Source organism: Rhinolophus sinicus, linkage group LG10 (assembly GCF_036562045.2).
Source record: "Rhinolophus sinicus isolate RSC01 linkage group LG10, ASM3656204v1, whole genome shotgun sequence".
Classification (NCBI taxonomy): Eukaryota; Metazoa; Chordata; class Mammalia; order Chiroptera; family Rhinolophidae; genus Rhinolophus; species Rhinolophus sinicus.
This window is the reverse complement of record NC_133759.1, coordinates 89,483,674-89,511,003: the sequence shown is the minus strand read 5'-3', so window position 1 is coordinate 89,511,003 and position 27,330 is coordinate 89,483,674. Positions and strand designations below refer to the sequence as shown.

The 27,330-nt window shown below is 54.8% G+C and overlaps 1 protein-coding gene across 4 annotated transcripts in view; it reads right to left on the bottom strand.

Moving 5' to 3' along the window:
* The window catches only part of NDST1 (N-deacetylase and N-sulfotransferase 1), a 59,057-nt gene extending 32,474 nt beyond the window's left edge, over window positions 1–26,583 (bottom strand). Inside the window, exons 1-2 of one of the 4 annotated variants that reach the window (XM_019734326.2) lie at window positions 26,358–26,583; window positions 8,044–8,131 (exon numbers count right to left, since the gene is read on the bottom strand). The gene's annotated coding sequence lies outside the window, so the exon portion shown is untranslated. Of the gene's footprint in view, window positions 1–8,043; window positions 8,132–25,919; window positions 26,075–26,357 lie in introns of those variants that run through there. The other 3 variants (XM_019734327.2, XM_019734328.2, XM_019734329.2) reach the window with 3 other exon arrangements.
* Between the last annotated feature and the right edge of the window lie 747 nt (window positions 26,584–27,330).

Sequence of the window (27,330 nt, the reverse complement as noted above, 5' to 3'; positions counted from 1 at the left end):
TTGTATAAAACAGTGGGCATGGTCATATTTTTGGTAAAAATTTTTATGCATGGGCCAGAAACAGGTCATAAATCCAAAAACAGAACAAAGAAAGTTAATGATTATCTCAGAGTGACTTTTATTTTCTTCTTTTGTTTGTTTCCTAAAGTTTCTATAATCATCATTTATTATTTTTGTGAAAATAAATGTCCTTAAAAGATGTGCCCAGAAGCAAGAGGCAGAGGTGTAAAATGAGGACAAGTTTTGGACGCCAGGTCTGCTCCCAGTTCTGCCATGACATGCTGTGTGACCCCCCAGCATACCCTGCCCCTCTCTGGGCTTCCTGCCTGTTAGAGGGGGTTTGGGGCCAGATGATCCCTGTGGGTTCTTCCACCTCTGATAGTCTACAATCCAGTACCTACTATGTGCCAGCACCATGGGGAACCCGAGTCCACCAAGAAAACAGGCACCTATAATACAGGGGGACAATTGTGACAGTGGGGAGAGGAGGGTGCTTGAGAGACCTGAGGACACCGAACACCCCTGAAGTGGGGAGAACAGAGGAAAGTTTCCTGGAGGAAGTGTGGTACCTGCACTGACCAGAAGAACAAGATTGACCAAGGGTAGGAAGAGGGAGGGGCATATACCAAGCTTGGAGAAGAAGGAGCATGCGGAGCTTTCCAGGGACTCTGCAGCTCCAGCTGAGAGCAGCCAAGGAGGAGCAAGTTTCCTGGGTGGAGGCAGGAGGGCTGGGGTGATTGGTCCTGTTTGTACCCAGGGTGCACTCGTGTCCCGTTTCCCACTGATAAGAGCAGCCCTCTGCCCTTCAGCCACAGCAAGCCCTACCCCTTGGCCAGGGGCCAGGACAGGAGCACAGTGGGGTTCGGAGGTCGAGCTGTCCCGATGGTGCCCTGCTGCCACTGACACCTGAAGGCACCTGCGCAATCCGACTAGCCAACCCCCCTTCCCCTGCAGTTCTGGGTGCTGTGGTCATTGGCCCTTCATCTATTGCACTAACAGCCTTCCTGCATATGTGGTAATGATGCAACCAGCAGAGTCAGGCATCGGGGGTCATGGACCCTTGTGGGAATCTGATAACATTTTCCCATCAGAAAAATGCACATACACTAGAAAATATTGTTAACGATTTTGAGAAGTCCAGACCCCGTGTCCCCAAACCCGTCCATGGAAATAAAGTCTTAGACTAATACAGCCTAATGGTTACGTGTTCAAACTGGAGCGAGGTGGCTTCGTTCAAACCCAGCCCCATCACTCAGGAGTTGTATGATCCTAGGCAAGTTATTTAACTTCTCAGTGCCCCCAGTTTCCTAATCTGTAAAATGGGAAAACTTGACATACTTCCCAAAGTTGTGAAAATTAAATGAGTTGATACATATAAACACTCAGGACCAGGCCTGGCAGACAACGCTGAGTAAGGGTCAGCTCTATTATCATGCGGTTCTGTTTATTTAATGTACTCACCATGTGGGTAACTGAGCCCACAAAACACTGGAGCTCTGTGCACGTTCGTTCTCTCTCTCTCTCTCTCTCTCTCTCTCTCTCTCTCTCTCTCTCTCTCTCGTCTCTAATAGCCCTTGGAATCCTGAATCCCCATTTTCAGAGGTTGTGGCCTTTCCCAGGAACTGGATGGGTCCAGATGGTTAGAGGCCAGGAGGCTAGGGAGAAGGCCATGGCAAAGCCCAGACCCAGGTCTGAGAGAGGGTAAAGGGAGCAAGAGAGTGAGCCAACCAGCCTCTGTACCCAAAGAAGTCCTAATACCCTAGGGAGGGGGTGGAGGGAGAGCCAGTTGCTTTATAAACAAAGCGCTGGCCAGCAGTGTGCTGCCCAGGGGGGCCTCCAGCACTGCCCCCACCACAATCCCCTCAAAGGCCGGGTGCTGCTATCTCTGCAATGCCCTCATACCATTGCAGAACCCCTGTGGATCAAGACATGGGGAACTGGGGGGCTTCTAATCCCCCTAGAGCCACCGAGGCCCCAAGGACAGCGGGTGGGGGGCTGAGGCCCCCACGACCCCTATCCCCGGGCCTGCGTGGGCTTTGTCGGCATCCCCCAAACACCAGCCTCGCCCAACCAGTCATCAATTGTGGTCATGCATATAGGCCTTTCTAATGAAGTTCCCATTGCCTGGAATGCCCCCCTTGCCGCTTGGGACACTTACTCATCCTTCAAGACCCTAGTTCCAGTGTCGTCACCTCTCTGAAGTCATCCCCGTGCACCGCCACCCTTCCTGCCCCCAGGTCCCATTCCTCGGGCTCCCGCCCCATTCCCACTCCATAGCTGAGGCTGAAAACCAGCACCTTCAGGCCCGAACAGGACACAGAGGTACGTTTTTTTGACTTGCACACCATTGTTCTTTCATTTGAGATCACTTATCAACATTCTAAAATCAGGAGATTTCACATAACAGTCAGAGCTTCTAACTATTTTTTTAAAAAGATCGTGCTCTGGTGACACTGGGCACGCATCCCCACCGGCCACCATCAGCTTAGGCACTTAAGCAGCCACCTGGGTATTCTCTAGTTAACACAGTGCCACAGGCAACCTCCTCCCTCAGCTGGCTTCCTGCCCAGCCCCTGGGTGCACCTGAGTGTGTGGTCCATGCACAGTGGCCTTGGGACGTCCCTACACACAGCCCTGGGGCCTGTTGCCTGGAGATTCCAGAGCTGGATCAAGACTCACTGACCTCTGCGTGGGCAGGCCCTGCCTGGCACCTGGCACACAGAGGCCCTCCCCAAATACCCATTTCCTTTCTTCCCCTTCCCCACATGCCTGGGTGTTCTGAAGGCCGGGGACAATTCTGATTTATCCTGGAAGCTCCCATGACTTTCCCCAGGCAAAGGTCCTTATTGAGTACTCAAGAGATGAATGAATGAGCAGATGTTATTATTCCCAATTTACAGAAAAGGAGACTGAGGTTCCAAGGTAAAATGACTTGCCACAGTCACATAGGAAACCGCTAAATCTTGACTCAAGCAGGTTTCCTTCCTAACTTCAAATTTGGTCTGTCATTCCTCCATGAAACTCAGGGGTTTCTATAATAAAAATAACATCAATAATACCATTTAATTATCATAATTGTTATTTTACCTGCTACCATGTATTGAGAGAATTTACCATGAGCCTGGCCCTGTGTTAAGCACTTTTACATACCTTATCTCATTTATTCCTTACAACCAATACTGTCATTATTCACATTTACAATTGAGAAAAATGAGGCTCAGAGACATTAAGTCACTTGCCCCAAATCACACAGCTAGTCAGTAGCAGAGCTGAAATTTGAACCCAGACCCCATGAGAAGGAGCCGGTTCCAGAGTCTTCAGGGGAATTTTGGCTGGGATGGGAAACAGCATGAGGGGCCTCAGCCACCAGAGGTCTCCAGCCCTCAGCCAGACTCCCATTGAGCTTTCCCAGCCCTAGGCCCAGCTTTCCCTGCCAAGGTGCTGGGGATAATGAATGAGATGCTCTGGTCGTCATGGAGACTCCATGGCAACGCCGCACTTTCGGGAAATACCACAGTAACTGTGGCCACTGCTCTGGAGTTGAAAGTCACTCCTTACCCCATCCCCCATTCCAAAATGCTCTGGTTGCCCCGTAGTCCTCTCTGGGACCCAAAGAGAAAGGAGGCAGAGGTGCATGGGTCTTCTCAGAGACCCAGCTGTCTGGAGATCAGGACAGGGGAGGGGGTCCAGCTCTGCCCTGGATGGACAGGTGGGCTCCAGAAATGCAACCAAGAGCTCCCTGAGATGGCGCTTTCTGTGCTTTTTGTGGTGAAGTGCAGCTAATGTGGAACTTGCATACACTTGGTGCCTACGATGTGACGGGCTGTATGCCTCATGCCATTTCACCCCAACAATCTGAGAGACAGCAATGCAGTGGCCACTAACATGGCCGTGAAGGGCTCAGCCTGGAGCCAGCCTGCCTGGGCTTGAATCTGGCCTCCATTATTTACTAGCCCTGTGACCTTTGAGCAAATCTCTCAACCTCTCTGAGCCTCAGTTTGCCCAAGTATAAAATAGGCTTTACACTACTTATCTATCTCAAAGGGCTGCTGCCAAGACTGAGATGATGTGTGTAAAACAGCTCAGTGCCCAGCACACAGTGTTATAGGTTAATAAAATGATGATCCATTTAACAGATTTGGAAATTGAGGCTCAGGAAGGAACTGGCCCAAAGACACATATCAAACTAAAAATCCAGAAAGAGAGGAAAGGTGGTCGGGTTTGGGAGCACACTGGGATTCAGCGACAAGCAGATGACCACTAGGAGAACAAGCATGGCCCTGGGCACCTGAAGATGCAGGCCTCTGCAGGTGTTTGTCTCAGGTGTGATGTTGCTGCAGGTGGGTGAATGGAGGAAGATCGCCACAGCCTTGCATGCTCACCCAGCCCAGATTTGATTTCCTGGATCATTCCTGACAATGTCCCCTGAACATAGTACATGCACACGAATGCACAGGCAAACTCACATGGTGCTGACATGTCCACATGGTACCATCACAGGCATCTGGACCACAGGCACAAGTACGGGGTGGGGAGCTGAGAGGAAGTGCAGGGAGAGCCCTGAAAGCAGGCTAAAAAGTATGTAAATGGACACTGGGCTTGCCGGAGGAGGGCTGCCTGCGGGCCAGTCTCTGGTAGCCCCACATGCAAACCCAGGGCCACTCCCCACAGCTGACCCAGCCCCTCCCAGCCTGTCACACCCCCAGCACAGTCATGCTACCACCCACTTCCCAGCCACACCTCATAGCTATCCGGCTCCACCAGCCACCCTGCCCCAGCCTGTCCCACCCAGCATGTATAGATAGCACAGCCTAGAAAATCCTCCACATTTGCTTCCCAGCTGTGCGGGAGTTTCTCCAGTGCAATTACACTCCTGGGAGGCCAGACCAGAAGCAAATCCCTCCTCTGCTGGAATGTGCTGCACAACCCATCCCCCACAGCTCTGCAGTGCTGCCTGGCTGGGGGCCAAGCTGCTGCCCATCAGTCACCCTGGAGTCCAGGGCCGCCACCAAGGGACTGTCAGCAGGCTGGTCCAGAGTCTCAGGGACACAGAGTGTGCAGCCCACCCTGCAATGAGCGCACAGGAACACCGAGGCCCAGGGAGAGAAAAGGAATCCCTAGGGTTGTGCCGGCCAGGCCTGCCCCACCACCACCTACCTTGGCCCATTTTCTGGTCCATGAAAACCCTGCCCGTCCCACTCCAAGGCCAGCCTCGGCCAGGAGTTGGATTTGGCCAGCCTGGATTTCAAAAGTCCTCCAGGAGCTCTCCTGCTCTGCATCCCACGGTGCAATGCCGGATTGGCGCTGCCACATGACAGCTGCTCTCGCAACTAGAACACAGGTCCCCCGATTTCACCAGAAGCTCTCCAAGGCAGAAGTGGTTTCCTACTCACAGTAGGTACCCAGGAGCCATGTGCCCTTGCCAATCACCTTCCCTTTTTGAATCTGCTATGAGGTATTTCCAAGCTAAACACATTAATAATATGAACTTCCTTTTATTAGACATGATACGCTTGTACTGCATGCGATTATTTCACCCTTATGACAGCACCGTGACCTACTTTCCACTCACTCTACCGAGGAGGAAACTGAGGCCCAGAGGAGGCCATGAGGTGCCACAGTGATCAGGGCTTGGGAGGGGATGACCAGAATCTCAGCGCAGACCCTCCTAGCTCAGCAGCTCGGGCTCAGTCATCCTTCTGGACCACGGGTCCTCCGTGCTCTCCCAGGGCACAGCAGTGCCCCACACATCCCATTCATGGCTCCCTTTGAATGGTGTTCTTTCTGCTTTTGTTTTCACCCATTTTATGTGTATTTTAACATAAAAGCAGCTTCTAAAGATCCTTCTTGGAAGCAGACCCACAAATCATCCATCAATCAACAAGCAAACAAAGCATAAAGCCCTGATTCACTCCCAGGTTCTCAACCCGGGATTTGTTGTGGGTTCCCCCCCACAGGGGATGCCCAGCAAGAAACCTCAGGAACTTAGACCAGCTTGTTGAGAATCTGTCTTTCTTCCAATGGGCGGGCACTGCTCAAGTTGAGAGTTTACCTTTGCACCAGCTCTGAAGAAAGGGTTTACCAAGTAAACAAACAAGACAGCTTGGGGGAGGGGAAAGGAGCGGGGAACAAGCAGGTCAGGACCAGCTGCCCTCCTGTCCCTGAAGCTCCCAACACAGCCCTAGCTGGGCAGGCCCATCACAGGGCATGCTCCACATTAGCCCATGCAGCTTCCCAGAATAGGGCTCTCTCTACCCAACCCCCAAATCCGCCTATGAACATAGTCAAATCCATCTCTGTTTTTCTTAGGCTCAGATCCTAGGCACTTGAAAAGAATAGGATGATATTTCCTTACAAATATCATAACCTCCCTCACTGAGAGCAGCCAGCAGTGACTGAGCTTCTGGTAACTTACCAGCCCCACACCCCGGCTGTGCTAAGAGCTTTTCCCTTATCACACCCACTCCTCATACCTGAGAAGGTGGTGTCACTGATGTGTGCACATTACAGATGAGGAAACATAGGCTCAGAGAGGGTGAACAACTGACTCAGAGTCACACAGTTGGGCAGAGGGGGAGCTAGGAGAGCCCCACGCCAGCCTACCTTGGAGCCCATGCTTCTTGTAACCCCTATATGGTCCTGCTGTCCAGCATTCCACACCATTCTTACGCTAGTTCTGCAGCCCAGACAGTATCCAGAGAGAAGCTTCTTGCAGGTGACCAGCCCCGGCTGCTAAAGGCAGACTGACCCAGCTTCTCCTGCAACTGGAAAGCCTTCACTGGCACAAGGGGCACCGCAGGTCCCCAGGAAGGCAGGACCTCAGCCAGCAGAGCCTCAACTTCCCCTGACCCAGGGGCCGCTGTCATCCCAGGCAGGCAGACAGGCAGGTACCCCACATGAGAAAGGGGGGCTGCCTCTGTGCTAAGGAAGAGCAAAGAGATACAGGAGTGAGGGTCAGAAAGAGGAGAGCTCAGAGAGGAGCCGATGAGAAGGACAATGGTGAGCAGCCTGCCTCACGTGTCTGCTGCACACCGGGCATTATAGCAAGCACTTCCCCCTGATGACCTCATTTATTTGTCATGTGTTCCTAATGAAGTAGAAACAAGTTTATCATGCCCTGAACTTCTCCCCGGTCTGACACCCCTGCAGAGGAGCCGCAAAACACCGGTCAGACCCAGCGCCTGCCTTCCCACATGCCCACCCAAGTCGCCAGATGCCCCCTGAGAGATTCTGAGAAGCAGGCAAATTTGGGGGCCTCCATCTCACGGACGCAGAAAGCAAAATCTACGTGGGCCTGGGGTCCACATCAGCCTCCCAGTGCCTCCAACTCGTTCCCTGTGCGCCTCCAGCTCGGTCCTTCCCATCTCTGAGCCTCTGTTTCCTCAACTGGACAATAAGGGGAGTGGACTAGACCAGACGTTTGTGACCTCCTGGGGTTACAGAACCCTTTGAGAATACAGTGAAGGCTGTTAGTGGACTCTACCCCAGACAGGTGCCAAATCCAGGGTGATTGTGACTAGTCCCCAAATTAAGGACATGGAAACGCTCTAGAAGACCCTCCAGCTGTGGTGCTCCAGGACTGAAGCCACGAATGTAACATCTGAGCACCCGGGGACCTTGCCATTCCAACTCTCCCTACGGTCCTGCGGTAAATCTCTAACTTCAGACCTGTTGGCTTCAGGTAGATTGGTGGACTTGCCGAGCTGTCAGGAGAAGCTGCAAAACACACTGAGCTTTTCCTTCCTTCCCATCCCTCAGCCACAGCCTCCTTCTCCTCCAATCTGCCAGGTCAGCCTGGGGTGGCCCTGGGGGGACCCTGGAGGAACCTGCTTCTGGTCCTGAAGGCAGACAGGATCCCACACCGGGCTCCAGGGTCAGCCTGCCCTCAGCTCTGCGCCCCGGGCCCTGCCTGCGTGGGTATGAACGTGCATCACGCATGTACACGTACATGCAGACAGACCTGGGAGGACTGGACAGGAGGGAGAGCCGCAGGGGCTGTGGTCAGAGGGCCGGGGAGGCCGGGGAGACAATGCCAAGACCCACCAGAGCTCCAGGCAGCAGCCGCTCGGCTCCGCTTCACTTCACCGCGTCCTCTCCATGGCTCCACACTCCTCACTTAGCACGGCCGCACCTAATCCCAGAGCCAAGACAAATGGCATTACTGTTGGCCCAGCCCTCTCCCCGGGAGGGAAGGAGAGGAGGTGGCCCTAGGGCACCCTGAGCCACCAACCACATTCCCGGAAGCTTCCAGCCCCCACCCCATGTCCCTTGTCAGAGGCCAGCAGCCTCTACCTCCCGGGTATCAGGAAGAGAATGTCCTGTCCAATTCAGCCCTCTGCCCAGGGATCCCCACAACAGGCAGGGACCCCTGCCTTGGTGGCGTCTTCCACAGAAGAGAAAGCATGTCCCCGACCCTCCTGCCGACGGGCCCCTCGTTCCCCTCAAGATGGCAGCCAGGAGTGGAGGAAACCTCACTGGCAGCAACCGTAACCTGGCTCTGGCTGTGGTTCTGCCTGACTTCCTAAGTGATCTTAAGCAAGGCCCTCCCCCACTTCCGGCCTCAGTTTCCCCACCTGTCCTGAGACAAGGAGGAAGAGGGACTTATTGGGGCCAGCCGGTGGTCAAGGCATCTGTGACACTGGCTTTTGGCCCCCGCCCCACTGCAGCCCAGCTGCCAGGCCATTCCCATTGCCCCGGCTCCTGCCCCTCCACACCTGCACAGGAGGAAGGAGGGGCACTGCCAGTGTGGAGGGGGCAGAATCTATGCCAGCTGAAAAGGGCCTTCCACAGGCCAGAGAGAAGAAGCAACCTGGCCACAGTCACACAGGCAGCTGGAAAAGGGCCAGGCTGGCCTGGGTTCACTTCTCAACAGCAAACATGGAGGAGCGTCCACCTGCAAGGGTATTTGCCTTTTTAGAGGACGCCAACAAAAGCACAAGGCAGCTTGCTACGGGCAGAATGTCAGGCCCCAAGAGCAGCAGGAGAAACACAAGATGGTATGCCTGTAGGCGTGGGGCTGGGGTATGAAAACTGGGGCGACTGTCCCAGGCCCCCTCACGTCACACCATGAGGGTGGGCTAGGATGCTGTCAGCCCCAGGTAAATCCTAGGAACCCCTGCAGGGATGAGCATGCAGCCTTGGCCACCTCTTAACAAGTCACCTGAGGCCCAGCCAGCAGGCCCGATGGTGGTGATGGGGAGACTGATCCACATGGATGCTCCAAGACCAGGCTGCCAGGAAGACACAAAAGCCTTGGGGAAACTGAAAGGCTCCAGGCCCTGTGAACAGAGCGGAGGGAAGCCAGGTGTGCTGGGGGCAACGCAGAGAGAGGGAAAGCTTTGAGGCCCTTGGAGTTGCAGAAGCCCCCTAATCTTCTGGGGGCCTGGAGGGCACCACACGGGGGCCTGCTGAGACCCAAGGTCCATGAGAAAGTAGCCTCGTCCCTCCAGACTCCCTGAGGCTGGTCACTGCCACAGGAGTCCACCACCAACATGCCTCGGCGGTGAGGGGCTCAATAAGCCTCCACAGAGGCACCGCCGGCAGGGAAGGGAGCAGGAGGCGGGGGCAGTGGGCAGGAGGGCCTTGCTTTCTCTGGAGCACAGACAGCTAGAGAGCAGAGACACAGCGAAAAGTGCCGGCGGTCTATGGATGGCAGGTTCCTTGGTGAGCCTCGGAGGTGTCCCGGCACCCCAAGGATCAGAGAACAGTTCATGGGATCAGGACATCACACTTCTAGTCCCAGACCAGGCTACAGTAAGGCAAGCAAGGCAGCAGGCACGACGCTAACCCTCTCAGGTGCTGTTATAGCTGCATGAGGCTGGGCCTGAGTGCCACCCCACAGTGGCACCTGAGGGCGAACTCTCCTTCAAGGTGGCTCTAGGGGCCTCACTAGCGTCACCCTAGTCCCAATCTAATCCCACCTGCAAGTGACTTCAGGCAAGCCCCTCTCACTGTTCTTTTCTGGGTCTTGCTCTGCTCACCTGTAAAATGGAAGAGTGCCAGGTGCTCCAAGGGTCCTCCTATCTCTAAGCTGGGCAATTCCGTAGGGAGCATAACCGACGACCAAGCTCATCCCAGAAATGGACACAATGGCCCCCAACTCCCCACATCCATAAATCCATCAGTCACTACACTCCAGGCGGAAAACACATTATACAACCTCGATGACGGAACTGGTGCTGGGCCCTTTGCTAAATACTCGGCTCCACTTCAGCAGGGCCTCCTCTTACAAATGTGGAAACTGAGGCTCGTGGAAATTTAGCAACTTGCGCAAGCTCCCGGCTGGGAAGGGCTTAGCTGAGATTCAAACCTGGGTCTGGCTTTGATCCCTACATTCCACGGCATCAGCCACAGATCACCCACAACCCACTCGGGCCTGCAGGATGCCATTGGGTCTTTGCACCTCCCACATCTTTGAATGTCCAATGCTGAGGCTGATGGGAAAGGCAGGCTGGCGGAGGCCGGCAGCAGGCGGGGATGGGAAGCCTGTGTGGGCGTTGAGCATTTGCAGGCTGACCAGCCTCCAGCCAAGCCAGTGATCCACTGCTGTGGCTACAGTGTCCTCATCACCCTCAGCACACCACAGCCACCGCCATGCCGTTTTTAAATCACTACACAGATGCAAAGCTTTTTCACAGACGTTGCTTGGGCATCACGTGACAACTTTATAGGAACATAACAGGGACTTCTTTCTCAAATGAGGAAAGTGGCGTTCCCAGCGGAGGAGTGACTTCCCAAAAAGCACACAGTGAGACGGTGTTGCAGAGTGAATTTGGAACCCACGTCTCCTGCCTCCTGGCCCAGGGCTTTGTCTTCCCTCCATGCCCTTGTCTTTCCAGTACAATCGGCATTGATGGGCCTTTATATTATAACAACAATGGCCATTGTTGAGACCTTCACTCTGGGCAGGTATTATGCCCAGGACTTCAGATGTTATCTCATTTAACCATCATACTGTCCTCCTAAATTAAGTATTGCTACTGTTTTCATTTCACACTGAGGCTCAGAAACGTGATGCATCTTGCCCCAGGTCGCCAAGCTATGAAGGGGCAGAGTTGGGATTCGAACCGAGGTCAGTCTGGCTCTGGGGGCTGAGCTCAGAACCTCTGTGCTGCACTGCTCTGTCTGGGACTAGAGGGGCCAGGAGACCAGACTCACTCAAATAGTGTGAGTGCCTGGCAGGTTATAGGAAGATTATGATAATAGCAGGACAAACAAAGCTCTTGGAGAGCCCACAAGACGGAGGTTGTTACAAAGGTCCGGGCAGGAAGCCAGGAGTCTGAGCAAGGGACATGGGAACAGAGGGAGGTGACAGATAGGAGGAAGGCGGCCTTGTGAGACCTTGGTCAAGTGCCTTGCTCTCTCTCTCAATTTACCCAGCTGTTGAGAAAAGTCCCTGGAATATCTCCAGAGCCCCCTCCATCCCTAAAAATGCTTGGACCCTGGGAAAACAGGCAATGCTCGGTGACGGCCTGGCTGGGAGCCCTGGGGGACTCTAAAATGTCCTTGGCCATCCTGGCACGACTCAACTGCTGGGAAACGGGCTTGCAAAAGCACAGGGCCGGGTTGGCATGCCTGGGCACCACTGAAGTGTGGGTCCTCAGGAGGCCACATTCCGCCTCTGTCAACCTCTCCATGGCTCCACAGCAGAAAGCGCCATCCAGCCTGGACCCAGACCAGGAACCGAGGTCATATCCAAGTGCCCAGTGGAATGCCACTCCACGTCTGCCCTGCCCCTGCCAGCCCTGTCCAGAGCCCTACATACAACTCAAGTCCCCTCAACGTCACCTGCCCCTCAATGCCCCTCAGGTCAGCCACTGGGATGTAGAGACAAGGGGTCCTGTAGGAGACCTTAGGGAAAATGACCCATCCTGAGGGACCTGTGCAAGGCAGAGGCTACCCACACCAAGTCAGTGAAGACCCTCGGGTGGGGAAGGGTGAGGGAGTCCATCAGGGCCAGCCCTCAGTGGGAGGGGCTCAGGGACTTGCCAAGAGGACCCAGCCCAAGTCTCCACACTCACAGCTGTCCCTTCAAACCACATGTGTAACATGCTCCCACTCAATAATCTTCCATGGATCCTACCACCCACCAGGTAAAACCCCTTAACCTGACCCACTACACGGGTCTGTTACTAACAGCCTGTTAACTGGATGCGGTATGTGCACAGGGCCTTTGCTAAGTGCTTTGTGCACATTTTCTCATTGAAGCCTCACAGTAACCCCATGATGTGATGCAGGTACTATGGTTTGCCCATCTTCACAGATGAGAAAATTGAGGCTCAGAGAGGTTAGGTCGCCCAGAGTCTCACAGCCAAGAGGTTATGCCACGGGCAGAGCAAGGATTCACCTCTACGCCTAAACTCCAAGTCCAGGTGGGTAAGCACTGTGCTATGCAGCCTCCCGAAGTGCTCCCTGCCACCCTCAGAGCCCTGGGCCAGCTCAACACTTCTATGGACAGGAGGGGAAACCAAGGCCCAGGACCAACCTCTACCCATGTGCCCCCACCACAGTATAAGCGCCAACCTAACACCTCTGACCCGAAAGCTCCATTTCTCTCCCCAAGCCGGCTGCCCTGCAACCTTCCCTTAATAAAGGCCAACACTGTCCTCAGGCCACTGACACCCTCTTTCTCTCACACCCCCATCGAATCCATTGGTTCATCCTGCAAAATCAATCCAGAAGCCAACCCCTGGTTGCCTCCCTGACCAACCCCACGCTGAGTTTCTCCCTCATCCACATGACAGCAGCCGTCTCCTGGTCAGATTCCAGCTTCCACCTCCAGTCTCTTCCCCATGCGACAGCCTACATGATCCCTCTCAAATGGAGGTTGAAACAAGTCTGACCTTGGCCCAACCCTTCAGCAGCTTCCCCTTTACTCAGACTAAACAGCCAAGTCCTCTTGGTGGGTCAGGAGGCCCATCTCCCACCAGGATGGTGCTTAGTCTTCCTGCCCCAGCCACACCAGCCTCCTTGACGTTCCTCAAGCACATCCCGTACCCTCCTGCCTCAGAGTCTTGGGGACGCTGTTCCCTCCACCTGGAATGTTCTTCCCCAGATAACCCATGGCTCCCCCTCTCCCTCCTGAAGTCTACTTTCCAGACTTTCCAAGACCACCACCCAACACAGCACAGCCTCTCCCTCAAGTCACACTTTTTACCCCCAACTAGCTTTATCGTGCTTGCAGGTACTTCTCACGACTTGACAAATAGCTAGTGCTGAGTTAGTATTTGTTGGTTTGTTGATTCTATCCCCCCACTAGAAAGTCAGTCCCATGTCCAAAACAGGGACTCGGTCTGTTTTGTTCACTGCTGTGCCCAAGTGCCTGGAACAATACAGATGCTTTAAAAGGACCATTGCATGAGGGACCACTGCCTTCCTCATTTGGACACACCTTACAGTTTCTGCAGCCCCCTAAGAGACCTGGGTGACTTGGAAGCCAAGTTGGTACCCCACCTGTGCTGGCTGAAACCCAGAGGGTTGTCATATGAACTGTGCCCGGCCAAATCCCCATCCTGTCTTGGGACAATTGACGGCTTAGATCAGAACAGGGCAATTACATTGGTCCCTGTCCGATGCCTTTGCCCACCCTTTTGGCCACTGAAGGAGAACTTCTGGGCCTGACAGCTGGGCCCACACGGCAGCTGCAGCCACTAGCAGGAACAGGGACTGGGCTGCTGCTGTCCTCCCTCCCAGCCCCCCGGAGCTGCCAGGTCCGGGTCCGGCAACTGACGAAGGCTGCCCCATGCTCCCAGCAAGAGGAGGTGGAGGAGGGAGGCCCAGTGCCACGCCTGCCCTTTTCCTGTTGTCAGCAGGACCATCAGAAGGAAGCTTTGTTCTCCGAATAAAGAGTGTGAAGCCCAGTGCCAGGCGGAAATGGGCACAGAGGCAGCTGGCCCATCAGCAACAGTTTACGGGGAAAAAAAGGAGGGGGAATGGATGCTGTTTGAGGGGTAATTTGCACACCCAACTGGTTTCATGCCTCCAGGGTAGCTGTGAGGATGGTGGCTTCACTGTCCCAGGCCCTAGCCTCGAGGTCGTCATAGACAATCAGATGACTATCCCAGCTGACTGATGGGGCACTGACCCTGGGGGGGGAGGGGGGGAACAAAGGCATGTGGCCTTGCCTGGGAGTCAGAAGACCTGGAGTCCAGGCCCGACTTCCCATGTACTCATAGGTGACATTGGGAGGGTCCCTTCCTCTATGTACCTCAGTTTACCCATCTGTAAACAGCTTGTCCAGGCCTGCACTTGAAGCCTCAGCCTACCTGCCACAGAATCACATAACACAGTGCCCCTCAGCCTGTAGCCAGGTCACGAGCCCGCCCAGGCCAGTCCTCCACCCACCCCGGGCTCAGGCCCTCCCTGCGGGGCCTGGCACCAGGGACCCAGCCCATGCCCACTCTGACCCAGGCTCTCAGCCTGCCTCCTCCCCTGACATCAGGTAATTCTTCTCCTGAGCTGGTGCCTGAAGACTCTGAAATCCTCCTCAGCCTGGCCAGTGTGGGGCCAGGAGTGGGGTCCTCACCCCACCCAGACACTGGCACCTGCCCCATCCCCTCTTTCATGGCTCACAAGGAACTTTCAGCCACAACCATCGCGAAGAGCCCAGCATGGTAGTGCAGGGGTGAAAGAGGAGCCCAGAGAGGGAAAGGGGCATGTAGATGTCACAGAGTACAACTGCCACCCAGGGGTCCTCCCCAGCAGCCCTGGGGGTCCTCAAAGCATGTCTACGGACCTTTATGTCTGAAAGGCGAGGGAGACTGTTCCCAAAACTGAAGCGATCAAAGACAGGGGACAGAAATCTATATGCATTTTTTTAGAAGCTTCCCAGGTTTTTCTTGTACCCAGAGCAATTGCAGCCTTTCAACTAAGACCTCTTCCAGGAGGGGATGTCTTAGCTGGCCTCAGGGGATGGTTAGGATTTCAATTAAAAGGGTGAAATAAACCTTAGCTGGACAGACAGCTGGGTAAAGGAGCTAATGGATAAAGCACTACTCTAGAAGGAGAACAAAGCAGAGAAAGGCCCCAAGGAGAGGAAGCCCAGTCTAGCAAACACCTGAAATGACCCTCTCGTCCAGTCCCCCGTCCCCGCAGGATGCAGAGGTCTGGACTCATGTCCTCTGAAGGCTGCTGATCCCCTCCTCCCTTCTCCCTGAGCACTCCTCTAATTCCTCTGGGACAGTGAACCGTGGGGACAGTTGCAGGTGAAATGTTCCTCTCTTTGGTCGTCTTGCAGCATGGGGACACTTTCAGTGACTGTTTATCTGCAGCTTAAGAAGGTGTCTGGGTCAGTGGCTAAGCAGCCACAGCTTATGTGGGAGAGGATTCAAGGGTCACAGGGCAGGCAGATCCAGAGCCTCTATTAAACGGAAACTTCACAGCAGGCGGGGAGCACCACTGCCACCTCCTTCGTTCATAAAGGAAGCACTTATTATCCTCCTGCTGTACACACGGCCCTGAGCCTGAGCATAGTGCTTTAAGGGATGCAGAGATGAGTCAGTCCCTCACCCTGCACCACCCTCAAAGAGCCCACAGAGCAGACAGAAGAGGTACCACACTACAACGCAGGAGAGAAAGCAGTCGCTGCCATCAGAGTAGGGTTGCAAACTCATGCCTAGAGGGTCAGAAAGATCATGTGCAAAGTGGCGGGTGGGGCTGGGGCAAAGTGGAGGGGCTGTGCTTCATCTCTAGTAGCGATCACTGGAGAATGGAAGCTCAAAGTTTTCTGATCTTCCAATTTTTGAAGTAAATCCAGAAATAGGGATATTTATGTAAACTCTCCTGTAGGCAACTTTTGGCACGGGCCAAGCAAAATGTGCCTGTGGGGCAGATGTGGCCTGCCAGTTTGTGGCCTCTGTTTGCTTAAAAGGGACAGATAACATGCTGTGGAACTCAGCAGAGGCCGATTTCCCTGCAGCTATGATACCAGGGAAGGCTTCCTGGAAGAGGAGGCATTGGTGCTGGGCTGAAAGGATGGGGAGAGCACACCTGGGGAGGGAGTCATGGGGAAGGGGTGGGTGTACTTGCTGGAACAAGCCCCCCACCCCCTGCCTATGACCTGCCTTTCCTCCTATAAAGGAATCCCTGTCTCTGTCCCCAAAGCAGGCACAAAGGCATCAGCTCTGTCTGTCCCCAGGAGGGGCCACCTGCCCAGCAAACCTCCGGACTAAATCAATTGGTGGCAGACTAGCACAGGTTCGATTTCATCCCCAGAGCTTGAAGAACAGGTCAGTTAATGCAACAGCTCCATTGGGGGAAGGGAGAGGAAGAGACAATGGAGACCAAAAAAAAAAAAAAAAAATGAGGTTGAGAACCGTGTCTTGCTGGCCAGGCCCGGCTGGTTACATAACCCTGCTTCAGGACAAAGGCAGGGGGGAGGGAGGGGGTTTGGGCTAGGGAATCCCAGAATGCAGAGGGGTTCCCCCTCCCTCCCATCCACCCCACTCTCCAACCTTGTTCTACAGAGAGTTCTGGAAAGCCCCACACAGAGTGCAGAGCTGGATGGGGAGACTAAGACCCCAGGACAAGACGCTTAACAGGATCACACCGCAAATTAACAGAGAGCTGGAACTGATAATGATAGCAAACTTTTACCAAGCGATTGCTTTGTACCAACCAGGCACTGGGATAAGTTCTTTACGTGCATTATCTTATTTAAAAGCCTGTCACACCATGAGATAACTATTCTTATTCTTCCCGTTGTATAACTGGGGAATTGAAGCAGACACAGTAACTCACCCACAGTCACGCAGCTCACAAGTGACAGTACCGGCTTAGGACCCATCTGTGGCCTCTGAGACCACACTCTGAACCTGCACTGCCCACAGGCTACTTTCTACTAGGACCACACTGCCTCTTCACCGGCCTTCTCTCAAGCCTACGGTGCAGGATGCAGCCCCTTGCCCTCTTGTCAGCACTGCAGGGGACGCTGAGTCCTCTGACAACCTGATGAAACCTGTGGACTCCTCTCTGCAGAAAAAGAATGCACAGAAATGCCTCCAAAACGTTGCATATGATTTCAGGGACTTACAGATCCCTGCATTGATGAGAATGGATGGGTGAAGATCGTAGGATACATAGGATCAAGAGATAGGAGGTGGCAGCGGACAGGGACTTCCCCAATCCCTCTGGTCCCCCTCATATCTGTAAACTTGGAGCCCAAACGCATAGCCGCTTAAGTCCACAGGCCTGAGCATGAATCAGGCTCAGGGCCTAGTCATCCCTTCAGGGCTGGGAGAACAGAATGAATCACGACATGCAATAACCCTCGCCTCGGCACCCACTGGGTATGACTCACAGCTCCCAGCTGCTGGGCAGAAGGTGCACAGCTGGGCCCCAGCATCTGGACAGGGGTGGCATCACCATGCAAACCATCCCAGCCTCCTCCCAACCACGCAAGTCACCATCCAGTGGGCCCAGCTCACTCCAGACCAGACCTGGCCTTGTCCCGAACCCAGCAGCTCTGAGTGTTTCCAAGGGGGACCCCTCCACAGCTCCTGTCCAACCTCCATGCCAGCTGGGACCCTGGGAGTGGTAAGTCAAGCCAACAGCCCGTTGCAAGGCACTGGAAGACCCACACTCTAGTCCCAAGTCTCCTGCTGCCTCACTGTGCAACCTCAAGCAGGCACCTCCCTCCTCTGAGGGCCTCAGTTCCACCAACTGTAAAATGGGGAGACTACCCAATCAAGTCCTTCCTAGCCCCAAAGGCCTGAGTCGAGACACAACAGCATCTGACAAACTTTGAGGGGCCCTGGGATCCTGCTTCAGGAAGTTACATAAACATCCTTCAGAAAAACAAAAGTCAAACCTAAAGACTTTACTAATTTTTTTTTTTTTTAAGGATATCAAGAAGACTTTTTTGTAGTCCAACTTCCCCCATCCTACTTCCATTGTTCTAAATATCCTCTCAGGACCTAGAAAATACATTTGGTTTCCGTCTGGGGTTTGGGCTTCTTGGCATTCTTCCCCTGGAAGCTGCCCCACCCCTCCTTGGCAGCTTTCTCCCCAGCACACACCCATCTCTGCCCCCCAGCATTGCTCTTGGGCCAGCCTGAGGGCTCCAGCTATCCAGCCTGCCAAAGATGGGGGGGGCCGTTTGCGGGAAACAAAGCCTTCCCTGGTCAGAACAGAGACAGCTCTGGGATCTGGTCTCCGCTGTCAGTGTGTGGGCCTGTGTGGGCAAGTCCCTGGTCCTCCCCAGCTCTCAGTTTCCCACTGAGAAATATAGGGGAACGCTGCGTCAGGAAAGCCCTTGGGCTCCTGGGCAGTACCTGGGGGACACTGAGGCAGAAAAGAACAGCAGGGTAGACAATGGGCTCTGATTCTGACCTCCATCCCTCATGCTAGAACTAGAGGAGACCCCCTTTTTCTCTCTCTGATTGTACCTCTTGCCCTCGTTGTGGGACCTGGAACGTGGCACTGATTCTCTCTGTGCCTCGAGTGGCCCATCCATAAGACAGGGAGAGTAACAGCGACTGCAGTAAAAGCCCTAACTTGGAGGCTTGAGCCCTAACCACCCCAAAACAATCCCGTCACTGCCCCCGTCCAAAGCCGTATTCACGTATTAGAGAAAATGTACATTTCTGCATCTTTAGAAAGCCAATCTCAGTTGTGCCTGCTACACAAACACTTCAGGACAACCGTCTGCTGCCCTTTTCCAATGAGATTGTGCTTCTAGTCCCTCCTATAGAATCCTATAGAATTCCTAGATCGATCACCTTAGGGCTGTATGGCCTCAGTAGTTTCACCTATAAATGGGGACAGTACTAGTACCTCCTTTACAGGATTATTCTGGCGATGACACAGAAGTGTCTAACAAGCATCTATAAACTCCCAGTAAATGGGAGTGGCAGTTATACGATCATCATCATTAAAATTATCGATGCTTAAAACCACTGGGCTGATGACAGCTAAGGCCCCTTCACCCTCTCAGATGACATTTGGCCACTGTAATCACCCACCCATGCACCCCCACACCCAGAACATACTGTTCTCTGAAGCAGGACCCCAGCCCTGGCCCCAGCCCCAGAACACAGCTGGCTTGCTCCTGGCACCCATCCTTGTCACCTATACAGCCCCCCCAGCACCTAATACTGCCTCCCTCAAGTGGCCCCAGCATTGTCTCCTGTAATCCAGTTGCGGTTCTATTGAACCCCATCACTGTATCACAAGATTGTTCCCTGGGGTTAGAAAGCTGTTACAAGATGGTGGCTCCTTGAAGATAGGATGGATAGAAACTGGGCTTTCCTCTGGCTCCCCCACATTTGCTGGATGTCTGGATATGCTGAGAGCCCAAGGAGAGAAGCATCAATTTTTTTTAAATTATGCGTACCTAACCGAGTGTTTCTCAAACTTAAGCATGCATTGACATTACCTGGAGGACTTCTTAAAACAGACTGCCAGCTCCCATTCCCCCACCAAACCCCTACCCCCCCATTTCTGACTCAGTGTATCTGGGGTGGGACTACTTCACCTACAGGTGAATCAGGAAGAGCTTCCGTGAATAGGTGATGCTAACACTCCTGTAAAAGCAGGCGCTGCCCAGGTGTGAGGAGAGGAGGAAGGGATCGGGCAGAGTGCGCAGCGTGAGTGAAGGCCCTGTGATGATGACATTCCTTCCTCCTCACCTGGCCTCTGCCTGGGCAGGTAAACCAGAGGTGGCTGCCACTGCGCAATGACTATAGCAAACCTTCACCGACTGCCACCCTGCACCTGCCTGGACAGGCCGGTCCTTGGCCAGCCTGGGGGTGACGGGAATCCACGCCCTGCCTCGTGAAGCCAGACCTCAGGTCTGAAGGAGGCCCGAGTCCTCACCACATGTCAGCCACGTGAGCGCCAGGGTGCTGGTCCACACCTCCGGACACAGCCCCTCCCTCTTGGGTAACTCTGATGAAGTTTCTTCATTTCTGGTGCTTCATCTGGCCAGAGCAGCCCCTCAGAGATCAGGAGACCCCTCTTCCCCCGAGTCTGAACCTCTCTGGGCAAAGCTGTATACCTCGCCAAGCCTCAGTTACTGCATCTGCTAAAAGGGGACGATACGGTACCTGTCTCCATCTGCTGTTGGGAGCGCCTTAGTCAATAACATTGGCGACTGTAACAATTGCCAAGGAGCTTGTTGTTAAGCACCTTCCCTGCATTACGCTCTAAATGCTATGAGACAGGGACAATTATGATCCTCTTTGTACAGATGTAGAAACTAAACAGCTTGCCCAAGGTCCACCACGTAGGAAGTGGCTCAGCAGGGACTTGAACCCAGAGGGTCTGGCTCCAGAGCCTGCCTCCCAGCCTCTGCTCTGTGTCCTAGCCACCTGCCCCAAGCCCTGGCCCAGGTCACCTCTCCCTGCCATCATCCTTTCCCCCTTCCCAGGGCACAGGGAGGCTGCCAGGAAGCCTCTGGAGGATCCAGGCCACAGTGCACACAGTCTGGGCCTTGGGTCCCTGGTCGTGAGGGCAGCCACAGGGCCTGCCAGCCAAGCCATCTTATCTCGCACATGTTTTAGATACCGCCCAACATGGCCGCCAGGCTGGGTCTACAGAACTTGAGCACCTTAACCTTGATGAAAGAAGGGAAGAGGAAAAACAGGTGTAACAACGAGAGGAAATCCTGCCAGGCTTCCTGGATAAGACCAGCAGATCCCGCATCCCATGCCAATTGCCCTATCTCTCGGCTTCAGTTTCATAACCTGAACAGCCTTCTGAGGCCATTAGACCGGAAGTTCAGGAACTCAAACTCCCCAGAGTCTTCTTCCCTCCATCTCTGAAAGGACAGATCACCTCCCCGGCATAAACAACAATAATACCCATGGTATCCTTGAAGAGTTCCTGCTTACTGGGCTCTTACTATGATCTACTCAACCTCCCTAGCAAAATAGGATTCTTACGCTCTTCCTTTGTCAGTTGAGGAAATTGGTGCCCAGAGAGATTTAGATAACTTGCTCTAGATCCCACAGCCAATGGTGGCAGAGCTGAGATTTGAACCCAGGACTTTTGACTCTACTCTGCAACGTTGCCTACCTCCACTGCTGCAAAAATGGGCCACACGCAGCCCCTGTTTCTGGGGCACAGATTCTGAGGGAGATGAGATATATGCTTAAGAAACCAAAATCCAAAGGCCGGTGTGTGTGAAGGGCCCGTAAGAGGGCCAGATAATAGGCTCTGCACACATAAAGCAGGGAGGAGGCAACACCAGCTCGGAGGAATTAGGAATGACACTGAAGCTGGGCACTGGCGGGCGGGGGAGAGGATTTGGGGGCAGGTGAGGGGATGTCACTGGGATGCAGCATCTTTGCCATGAGCAGATGTGGAGGCAGGAAGGGATGGGACGCCCACAGGCAGGCTCTGTTTGACGGCTGAGGGGAAATAGAAACGGGCCCTGCAGTCACATAGCCAGCCACCTTCCATATCTTGCTCTCCAAAAAACAAATGTTCATTCATGTTTTAAAATTAGGTTACTCCAATCTGTATTAAGAAATAAAACAGGTAGGAATCAAAAGGGCCACGAACAACTTAACACACACTCGCTTCCATCTAGATAAGAGCTTCGTCACCTCTGTGACTCCCTTGGTGACAGACTGGCTCTAGCCCTGAGGCCACCGTCCCAGGCACTCAGGTCCACTCCTTTTACCAAGCTCTAAACCTCTAAGTGAAAGCTGATGAGCAGAGCTTTGTACCAGCCCTGCAGGCGGGAGAAAGCACCTTTGCTGGTGGACCCCAACACCAGGAGACCCTGCTTTAACCCCTACTTTGGGGAAGGAAGGGGATAATCCTGCCCTCCCACTCATCCCACCCCTCCCACTCCTCACTTTTAAACCCACCAGCCCTTTCCTCCAACCCCAGCTGACTCAGCCTGATTCATGATTCAGCCTTATTTCCTCCTATTTGAGGAAAAAGAGGCTGAACCCATTTCACAGACTGGGAAATGGAAAGAGAAGGCTCCAGTCCTCTGTCAAACCATAGCTCCCAGCAGCCCAGGTTCTGGTGGCTGATCCAGACATCCCAAGGGGCCCCTCGAAGGTCAGCTGGGCTGAGTGTAGTCCATGGGGCAAGGACACTCCCAGGCGGACCCCAACATGTAAGGGGAACTTCCCAAGATGTACAAGAAGGGGCAGTTCCAAAAAGCTATGAGAAAAACAGGGTGGAAGTGGGCCAAGCACCACCACCCCCACACACACCGAACGCTGAGATTCTAGGGTAAAGTGGGAACTGAAAGAGTTCACCCAGGCCTGCCCTTCCTGGTACAGGCCCTCTGCACCCTCTCCAACTCTCCAGCCTTTTTGCATACCCTCAGTAACGGGGCCCTTGCTTCCTGGCCAAGCAGTTTATTCCCATTAGGTTCCCTGTAACCCTTGGTGCTGTCTCTGCCCTCAAAAGCCAGACAGGACATGACCATGCTCTCTACCTATAGAGAGCCCTGCACGGACTTGAAAGTAGCGACACTGCCACTTAAGGGTCCTTCCCCAAATCTTAGACCACCTGTGATGACCTTGATTCCCCAAGGCAGCTCCCAAGTCCTGCAGCCCCTCTCTTCTTCCCTTTCAGTCCCGTGGCCTGAGTCAGACTTTGGTCAGCTCTCTGCTGGAGCACAATGAGCATCATCTCTGAGCTGGTTTCAGCCCAGCCCGCCTTGCCACCATCTTTGGCCAAATGACCTGCGAAGAGCAACACCATAGGGCAGACACAGTTTGGGCCTGCGTTCAAATACAGCTCTGTAAGTGACTTGAGCACTCTGAGCCTCCATTTCCCCATCTGAAAATGGGGCAGGGGTGGGGTTACCAGCACCAGCAGCTACTTTGCAGGGGTATTGTACGATTTCAATGGAGCGTCTGTGAGAAGCCTGGCACAGGGCACCGTAACAGGCATCGACTCAATGAGCTGCTTACAACCCTCTGTCCTCTCCACTGGCTGCAGGATAAAATCCAAACTCCTGAGCAGATATGGCGAGCTCCCCACAACCGATCTTGTCTCCCCCTGCCCCCCTCACCACAGCCTGCAGCCCCACCAACACTTCCTCCCCCAGGAAACCCTGCCGACATTAACAACCGACATTAGTAACCGAGGCGCTTTCCCCTCCACCGACCTTCCAAAGGCCATCTATCACTGATCACATCCTGCCTCTTCCCGATCACTTGATCCTCGTCTTCCCTCCCCCATCAGATCAGCAGCCTCTCCAGTCAGAAGCCAACAGCACCTTTAGCCCATTTCGCGTACACATCACCCCTGTCCACAGACATTTTCCATACATATTTAACAAATTACCCTAACGTTCCATTTCAAGTAAAGAATGTCCAAGTCCTCAAAACGCTCCGGATATTTCAAGCCATACCCCAAAGCAAATTCTAAACCAGCAGAAGTCTGCCCAGTCTCTAGGGACCTTCAGGCCTGGCTTTGGTCCCTAAGTCTGGAAGATGGGTCAAGCAGGTCCATAGCCCAGGAGAGAGAGACCAGGGCCCATTTCTGAGTTTCTCAGATGTAGACTTTCTCAGGTGGCCCATAGGCCAACCCGCAACCTATCATTTCATACTCTCGACTTCCACTTGTGATTGTAAAACTGTTCTTGCATACCCCTTGTTGACAGGAGGCTCACTACCCATCATGTCTTGCTTTCTGGCTCCTTCCCTTCACCTGTTGATGCTCCCTGAGGCCTCCCCCCTACTCTGATTATGATGACAAGGACAGTATGACCACATGCCAAGGGTCATCCCCCTCCCTCAGCACCCCTTTCTGCCTTCTGGCCCATCTACTCATTCCCCCACACTCCTGAGTCCCCTCGAAGTCCAGCCAGTAGTGGAATTTCCACTCATATTCCTACAAGCTGAAAGTGAACTGTCAGCACATGAGGCCCCTGTTCCCAGGGCTCAGGAAAAGCCGACAGACCCTGCAAATCCCAGGTGCAGGGCTGGAGCAGTCCTCAGAGCAGTCCTCAGAGCAGTTAGAACAGCAATGCGCGAACTTTCCTCTCCCAAGTACGTACTTTTTTCATTCATTATCTACTCCACTCCATTGTTTTAAGATGGGATTTATGAACAAATAATTTGCTCTCTATTTCTTAAAAAAAATTACTCAAAGCCCCCAATGAAAGCTTGATTAACAGCCATGAGATGGTACCTCCACCAAGAGACTGGGCCAGCACAGGGCACCCACGCCAGTGCAAGTCTGGCCCACCCCACATTCCCTCGCAGGGGATTTATGGCGAGCCCATAGTGTGCTCTGGGTTCAGAAACCCACACCCGCATGCATTTTCCATCAGGGCTCTGCAGTCCTGATGCTGGCTCCAAGTCCACCCCCATTAGGGTCCTCAAGGACCTTTGGGGCTGGGGCACCTAGAGCCACCTGTAAGTTTAGCACAGAGGACCCTGCTGATGAGTCACACAAGAGGACACCTGAGAGAGCAATCCCGCGGCCTTAGGTCTCTCATCACCCCAAGGGCTCTGCTTCTGGGCCCCACCTCTGCCCCCTGCTGATCTGAAAGTGACCTGGTCTAATGAAGATGAAAGGCACTGTCCTCCCCTGGGCGCTGGGGAGAGGTCTGTTGACAAAGTCACCAGCTGTCCCTAGCTGAAGCCAGGGAGACGGCGCCTCCCTGTACCATCCACACTGGGAGAGCATTCCTGCCATGGGCCCAGCCAGCAACAGAAATTGGACCATCACAGAGGTCCAGGCCCTGCCTCCAACCGACGTACCCTCCTGCTCCAGCCTCCCACAACAAGAGCCAGGGCACAAGACATCACTGGCACCAGTGCCAGGCAGGAGCATCACTTGGTGGTCAGGGTACTGGGGAGAGGGGGCAGTTGTCCTCATAATTTCAACTGAACATGAAATTGTGAGCTCAGTTACAGCAGGCTCTTGTAGAGCCCTGTTAGTTGAAACTTAGGCTGGGGGAGGGAGTCAAATCCACTTCCCACCTGTGTGACCTTTGCTATTCTTTGCCTCAGTTTCCCCCTCTGTAAAATGTGATTAACAGTAACGTCGAAGAATTAAATGAAATCGCATATGTAAAACAATTAGCTCAGTACCTGGCCCATAGTAAACATGCAATAAGTACTTGCTGAATACAAACATGCCACTGTTTACTGAGGTTCCACGGGTTCCCATTTCATCCTTATTCTGGCAGATACCACATTTTGCCCATTTCACAGGTGAGGAAACTGAGGCTAGAAGGTAAGGAATCAGTCTAAGGTCAGCCGGCTGGAAAGTGACAGACACCCAGGTCAGTCTGAACCTCAGACCAGGAGCCAATACTGCCCCAGGCCATTCCCTATGCTTTTTGGGGGGAGTGGGGGGCACTAGGGCATGAAGGGAGTTGGGGTTCTGTATCCCTTGGCCCTGGCATAGCTCCTGGCTGACCCAGGTGTTTGAATCTGGGAAAGAGCCAGGAGGCCAGTCCCCGGATTCCCAGCCTGTCCCAGACCCACGAGTCCATGGGCGCCCCCTCCTCACTCTGTCCCAGGGCGTTAAAGGGCAGCGTTCAAAGCAGGGTCTTCTGGCTCCCGAGAACCTGAGGGAGGAGGGGAGCTATAGGCCAGGCCGCTCTCAGCCGGGAGAAAACCGGTCCGGCTGCCTTACCCTACCCGAAGCGGGGACCGGCCTCTAACCCCCTCCCTCGCCAGACAAAAGTTTCCCCTGTTCGGGAGTAGGGGAGGGGGAGGGGGCATTCCTCGTGAGTGACATTATCCGTGACCTACAGCTGCCGCGCTGCCCTCGCCCGCACCCCGGCCTGCCCCCGGCCCCCGCGCGGTTCCCCACCCCTTTGTCCTCCCACCCCTAGCGCGGGGCCCGGCAGACTCTACTCGCCCGCCCGGCGCCCGCCCGCACCAAACTTGCGCCGGCGGCCGCTTGGGCCCCGCGCGGCCTGCACGCCGGGCTCGGGCCCCGCCGGCTCCGCGACAGGAGACTGGCCGGCCTCGGCCCTCCCAGCCTCTTACCTGCCACGGATGGGGCGCTACGCTGGGGAGGGGGTGCTCCCAGCGAGCCGCCGGACGCCTGGGTCCCTTGGCGGTGCGTGTGCCGTTGGGCTCTGGCCGGGACCCGGGTTAACCCTTTCGCGATTGCCACCCGCCGCTCCCACCCCTGCACCGCGCCACCGCCTCCGCCGCCGCCCGCTCCGCCTCCGGCTCGCTCTCCTCCCCCATCCCCTCCCTCCCGGTGCCCAGCCCCCAGTCCCGGCGGCCCCCGATACTGCCCTGGGGCAGCTCGCAGGCTCCCCCTCCTCCCGCGGCCGCGAGGTAGGGGTCTCCTTGAAGACTGGAAGTTGGGGCGCGCTGCTTCGCACCCTGCGGGCCCGCGGAGCACAAAGGGGCGAATCCGCGGGCGGAGGGTCCCCCAACCCATCTCCCCTTACCCCTTCTGGCTCCGGCGCCTACCTCCCTGAATCGCGGCCGTGGGAGCAGGGCTCGATCCCGTGATGAAGCGTGGGTGCCAGCCGGAGATCGGCTCCGGAGGCCCGGGCGGCAGTCCGGAGTGAGGCGAGCGCCCCGGGGCGGGGGCCGGGGCGGGACCCCGAGCTGCTATCGGGGTTGGATTTCTCGGCTTCCACCCGGATTCTCCCTCGGCTCTCCCGGCCGATTCGGTGCTGCTCTGCGACCACGTGACGCGGGGCTGCCTTTGACCCCGGTCTCTGAGCGGGTAGGGGGCGGGGGCCAGAAGGGGTGTCAGATGCAGGACCCACGAGGGCCCGGGGCGGCTGCCTGGCGTCTCGGGGGCGTTGACCCCCGGAAACAAAGCCCGGGGGAAACCAACAAGTTATTCGGGGTCAAAGAAGGAACAGCGCTGGGGGTCGGAGAAGCTGTGGAGAGAACCAGGGAGACAAAGACCCGCGCCCGCCGCGCCTCCAAGGGCTCTGGGAGCGCCCTGGCCCGGTCCAGGGGGCCTCCCGGCTCCGCAGCCACTGGGCTGATGACAGCCCTCCAGGGCCTCATCGGACCGTTCCCCAACATCCAGGTCTCTGCCGGAATGACCTGTCGTGGACAGGTCTTGCAGGGGCCCTCTCCTCCCCACCTTTGCCTTGACTCTGAAAAACCCCTTTATTTCCTTTATCTTGATTATCTGGTTCACTTACTGGTTTCACTGTTTACTAGAATGTCATCTGCCCCCAACAAGTTGTTCCCAGCTGAATCCCCACAGCCTGGCACATAAACAGGCAAATGAAAAGGTGGATGACCTTCGAAAATATTTTCTCCCACTGAGCCTCAGTTTCCCACCCCCAGTGTTATTTCAACAACCTAAACGACCCTGCAAGTTAGGCAAGGTTACAGGGCCCGTCCTCATCAAACAGATGGGGAGGAAGCCCAGAGAGTGAGATGATTTCTGGGAGTGTCACATGCAGCTGAGAGCCCC